The sequence below is a fragment of the Coregonus clupeaformis genome, unplaced genomic scaffold (genome assembly GCF_020615455.1).
Source record: "Coregonus clupeaformis isolate EN_2021a unplaced genomic scaffold, ASM2061545v1 scaf0221, whole genome shotgun sequence".
Lineage (NCBI taxonomy): Eukaryota > Metazoa > Chordata > Actinopteri > Salmoniformes > Salmonidae > Coregonus > Coregonus clupeaformis.
In genome coordinates this window covers 106,765-112,764 of record NW_025533676.1, presented here as the reverse complement: position 1 = coordinate 112,764, position 6,000 = coordinate 106,765, and positions in this window count along the sequence as shown.

The following is a 6,000-nucleotide window of genomic DNA, read 5'->3' as shown; positions in this document are numbered from 1 at the left end:
AAAACTAGCCAGTTTTAGAATGTTGTGTTGTACAACAGCTGACTAAAGAAGGGGGATTCAGATCAAGAAGGTGAGACGTGCAGTTGGCACCGTTTCCAAGGTAACTCTTTCCAATGAATGATGTGATGGAAACTTTTAAAACAAAGTGGCCACTTGTTGTAGCAAGGTATTGTAGCAAACAAGTGCCATGCACACATGCACCAGAAACAGGGTACACTGACTTGTCAGATAAATATCAGCAAGCTAGGCTAGCTATGTGCAGCAAAATAGCTAGTTAGCTTTCGACTTGGCTAGCCTAGTTACCTGCTTGGCTAAAAAAAGAACGTTAGTTATTTGATTAGCTAAATGGATCCGTCTTGTCTCAAGACCTTGGCTAAAGATTTTAGCTAGGCCTAGCTACATGTTGAATCTTGGAAACTCCAGCCGAAGACATGAGACATTCTAAAAGTAGACCTTTCAGATCCAACAACCCGTTGCGTCCTGTCTCATCATATGTATCTGAACTGGGCTTTATGATCATGTCTATTCTGTGCCAGTAGAGTAGTGTATGAAGTAGCTAGCTAGCTAGCCAATATCAGTATGGCTTTCAGAGCACAGACATAAGAAATATAAGGTCAAGTAACGTTATCTATACACATAATTTTAGCTAGACAGTTATGACTAACTAGTGTAGCGACATTTTATATTCAATGAAACAAACCAATGTCGCGGTCAACTAACAAGCTACACTAGCTAGCTAGATAACGTTAGCTTGCTAGCTAATTGGATGTGTGGCTTGAAATCATTTTTTAAAAACATTTTAGTCATTTAGCAGACGCTCTTATCCAGAGCGACTTACATTTATTGAGTGCATACATTTTTTCAAAACAAGAACTCCAAAATAATACAACCAAATTGCAAAACCATCATTTCACTTTTTATCTAGTACGATATATTATCTAGCTTACCTTTTCAGCAGAGAAAATGCAAATGTTTTGAATCCCTTCAACTCCCTTAGTTTATTCCACTGTGTGAACGCGAATCCGAGGTTTACTCTCATCTTGGCCGGACTCTATCACTTACCCTTTTCACCTGTCTGCTCTCTAATGTTCTGTTTCTTTGGCTTAAATGGAGGAGTACAGATCTTAATTTGAGCCAGTTTGCTACAGCAGGAAAATAATCCTGCAGCAACAGGAAATTTGAATTATTATGTGTATTATATTTAATGGACATTTTCCTAGGTGTTGATAAATTTTTCATGAGGGAAAATCAAGCCTGGAATTTCAAAGTGGAAATTACAAACTTCAGAAGCCTTTTTAAACCTCAAATACACTACACGTTTTACATTTCCTGCATTGTAGGAAAATTCCCCTGCAACAGGGAGATCAAATTAAGATCCTACATCTGTAGCTGGGTCAGATCGTTTGCCCCTCGCATCTGCTATGTCTGTCAGCTAACTAGCTCCGCTAGCCAAGTATGGACATGAGCTCACCTAGCTAGCTTTCATACTGCTACACGTTAGAGCTGCTGCACTGCCTCCTCACTGACGGAAAACCCTTCACTCATTATGCACAGCACATAATCTGGTGGGAAAATCCAACCCGACAGGGAAAAGGAAAACCAATGAATACACCGGCTCTCAGGCAGGCTAGAGGCACAATATTGTTACTGTTGTATCACATTGAATGACCACTAGCGACTTATTGGAGCTTTTGAACATAAAGCTTTAATCTAACATTAATCTGACTAATTCCAAGCTTTCTTTAATGCATCTTAAAAAAGATTTAAATGATCAAATACATACTGTTTGCAGACGAGGATAAACAGACTAGCTACATATCTTACAGGCGTGCCACGGCACTGTTTATGATTGCAGTTAAATCCTTCTCTGCAGGGGAGGGACCAATATAGTCAGGCTGAAATATTGAAGTGGCTATTGCACTCCCTTGAGTTGTGTATTATTGTGTGGATGTGCCCCTTGGTGCGTGGGTACTAAAATTAGACACCTACTCGTCTCTCACACACACACACACACACACACACACACGTCTTGGCTGTAATTGATTCAGCTTTACTGGGAGAGGCCAAGCGAGTCGGGAGATGTGTGTGTCGTTGGATATAGTATGTGTTGCACAGTGGAGGCTGCTGAGTGGAGGACGGCTCATAATATTGACCAGAACAGCGCAAATGGAATAGCATCAAACACATGGTTGTATTTTATACCATTCCAGTGATTCCGCTCCAGCCATTACCACAAGCCTGTCCTCCCCAATTAAGGTGCCACCAACCTCCTGTGGTGTAGGAAAAGTGTGTGTGTGTGACGAGAAAGAGTGAGTAGTGGGAGAGTGTGTGTGTTTTAGAGGTGGCAGACCTGAGGTGGTGTTGAGGCTCAGTAATGAATATGTTTAGCGGAGGGAGAGACAGGGGAAACTCTGGAAAATCCATTTGCTATCAGTGACATGTTCTCTCTCTCTCGCTCTCTCTAATAAGGCATGGATAAATGAGTTGAAGGCTGAAATAGAGGCCAGCTTAGGATCCTAGTAATACTGTATTATATTACAGTATTACATCCTTTGTGAAAGCATGAAGGTATATATGCATTCCAAATGCACACAGCTGGTTAATTACCATTGGTCATTAGATATAATTACATTCTTTGATTATTTGTGTTTTTGTGAAGATTTGTGTGTCCCAGTGTGTGTACATGCGTGCCTGTGTGTTTATATGCACCCATATTTTTGTTTAATTAAATATCTATAAGTCAGTAACCATACAGCATATCCCATACATATTTACTGTATAACTCATCATTTTTCTATCCTAACATATACCATATATATCTATGATATGATTAGACCATTAGAGAACTGTTCCTGCCCTTTCACGGTCGGTGACACAGTGGAGTCTTCTGAGGTTTTTCCCAGAATGCCTCAGTGTCTAGATGTCAGCGGGGCACACCAGACACACATTCAGGGAATACTTCACACTCACCACACGAGATTGGTGGCACCTTAATTAGGGAGGACGGGCTCGTGGTAATGGCTGGAGCAGAATTAATGGAAGAGTATCAAATACATCAAACACATGGTTTCTATGCGTTTGATGCCATTTCATTCGCTCCGTTCCAGCCATTATTATGAGCCATCCTCCCCTCCACTGACACACACGCACGCAGGTACATGCACACACTCTCAGAGAATACTTCAGGACACTCTGGGAGTCATCCAAAGAGTCAACAAACATGAGATAATTACTGCTTCTTCAGTGGTTCTCTCTCTCTCTGCTTAACTAACTCCTTCTTGCTCTCACTCTGTGTGTGTGTGTGTGAGTGCACGCGTGTGTTTATGTATGTGTGTGTGCTTGTGTGCTTGTACACTGTATCCGTGCAGCTGTGTGTATGTATGAACTGCCTTGGCTGTGAAAGGAGAACTGAGAGGTCACTGCACCCCCTGGCAAGAAATAGATCCTCAGTCAGAGGCCAGTGGAGGAGGGATATGCTATAGAGCTTCCATTCTCCAGCATCCTCTGTACTGTCTGCAGAAGGATCTGTTGAGCTAACATGAGGTGCAGGGATTGTTTGAAGGCTGGGACACTGGTAAAATACTACACAAGGTTGTTCTATTTGTATGTCTCTGGGAGAGGTATTCAACTAATGTTAAACATATTTTGACATGTCAGCCAACCAGCATGTGGTTAAAGTGAAACTCGAGCCAGAGTGGAGCACTGAGAGGCACCACTTAGCAATGACATCTGATTAAACACTGACATAACTCTATTAATACTAATTTTAATAGTGAAAAATGGTAAGCAAATAAACCATGCAGTTTGCTGGATGTGTTTAACTATACTTGTGGTGACCAGAGTTCCTGACAAGAATAGTAAACGGAAATGTTTTGACCAACTAGGGACATTTTGTTATTCCCCACAAGGTCAAATGCTATTTCTAGGGGGTTTAGGGTTAAGGTTATAATTAGTGTTAGAATTAGGTTAGGGATAGGTCTAGGGATAATAGGATTTCGAATGGGACTGAATTGTGTGTCCCGACAAGGTTAGTTATAGAAGACTGTGTGTGTGTGTGTGTGTGCCTCCCTTTTCTCTTCACCCTTTCTCCCCATTCTCCAACCCACCCCTCTCCCTCCCCATCCCTCTTCTCTCCTCCTACCCATTTCTCCCCCACTTTCACCCAATCCTTCTCCCTTTGCTTTTCTCCCCACCACCTTTCTCACCCCATCCTTCTCCCTACCCCACTCCTTCCTGTTCCTATGCTCTTCTCTTCTTACCCGTCTCCCCACCCTTCTCACCCCATCTTTCTCCCTGCCCCTCTCCTCTCCCTTCCTCTGCTCTCCTCACCCCTATCTCCCTCCACCCACCGCCCTCTCTCCCCGTCACTCTCCTCTCTGTCCCTAAGCTCTCCTCACCATCTCCACCCCACCCCTCACTACCCCCACCACCCTCTCCACCCTCAGCCATTCCTTCTCCCTGCCCCTTTCCTCCCTGTCCCTCTGCTGTTAGCTCCATGCTGCTCTGTGCTGGCAGGAGAAGACAGGGACACAGCAGGGGTGGAACTGTGGACCAAAGCGCTGCCAGCCCACGCTGCCCCCCTACAGAGCAGCAGGCACTTGGCTTGGGCCCCCTGGTACATAGTCCCCCGCAACCAGGGGTGGATAGGGCAGGATCTGCAACAGGGTGGGATGGGCAAGGGGTTGGGTGGAGGCTGGAGGATTGGGGAGTGGGTTGAAACCGTTGGTTGGAAGGGATGGTTATGTAATATAATAATAATAAATAATATGCCATTTAGCAGACACTTTTATCCAAAGCGACTTACAGTCATATGTGCATACATTTTTACGTATGGGTGGTCCCGGGGATCGAACCCACAACACTGGTGTTCCAAACGCCATGCTCTACCAACTGAGCTACACGGGGGATGGGGGTCAACCATGTTGACCCCCATCCCTTCCAACCAGGGATGGGGGTCAACCATGTTTCTCAAACAACGGTTCCATCCACCCCCACCACCTCCATCCAACCCATCGCCCATCCCACCCCGCACCCACACATATTTTGCTGAGAAGGATGTCAGGATGACATATCCATATTTACATTCGATATAACACACAGACAAGCCTGTTCTGTTTACCATAGCCATCTTACCTGTGCATTTGAAGAACTTGGACTCTCCCACACTTAGCTCCACCTTGTTCAAGGATATGGACACCTGCAGAACAGCTGTGAGGAGAGAGAGAAAGAAAAAAAAGATGAGTATATACACACAAAAACTCACTAAGAGTCTTTACATACCATTCTATGAAGCTCAAATACTTCAAATTATACATCGCAAGAGGCCTACTTCAATGGCAGTCTTCAACGGTGCAAAGCAATGAGCCTTTCCCCTTTGCTCGGAGACTGCTACTACTACACAATAGGGTATCATGCTGAGGTTCACATAGGATGAAGGACTAGGTAACGAGCTGAGTCGCGACAGACACTTCACTTTACCATATAAAAGCTTGAAATCACCCACACAATTCAAATGTAGATGTTCGGCTGCACCTCATTACAAAGTTGTACTTAAGTGCCTTGCTCGCTGCTTACCCCTTCCTGAGCCAAGTCTGCATCCCAAATGGAACCCTATTCTCTATATAGAGCACTTCTTTTGACCATAGGCCTGTGACCTGGTCCTATGGGCCCTGGTCAAAAATAGTGCACTAAATAGGGAATATGGTGTCATTTGGGACACAGAGGCAGCCAGAGAAGAATAGCGTGAATCTAGTTAGGGGTGACACCAAAGGCAGTGGAGGAGAAAGCACCTTTGATCTTCTCTCTCTCTCTCCGTCTGGCTATCCTTTGATTATCCCTTCTTTCAGTCTCTTATTTTATGTCGCTACAGTTTGTGGTTATGTTCTGTAGATGCACACACACACACGCATGCACGCACGCACGCACGCACACACACACACACACACACACACACACACACACACACACACACACACACACACACACACACACACACACACA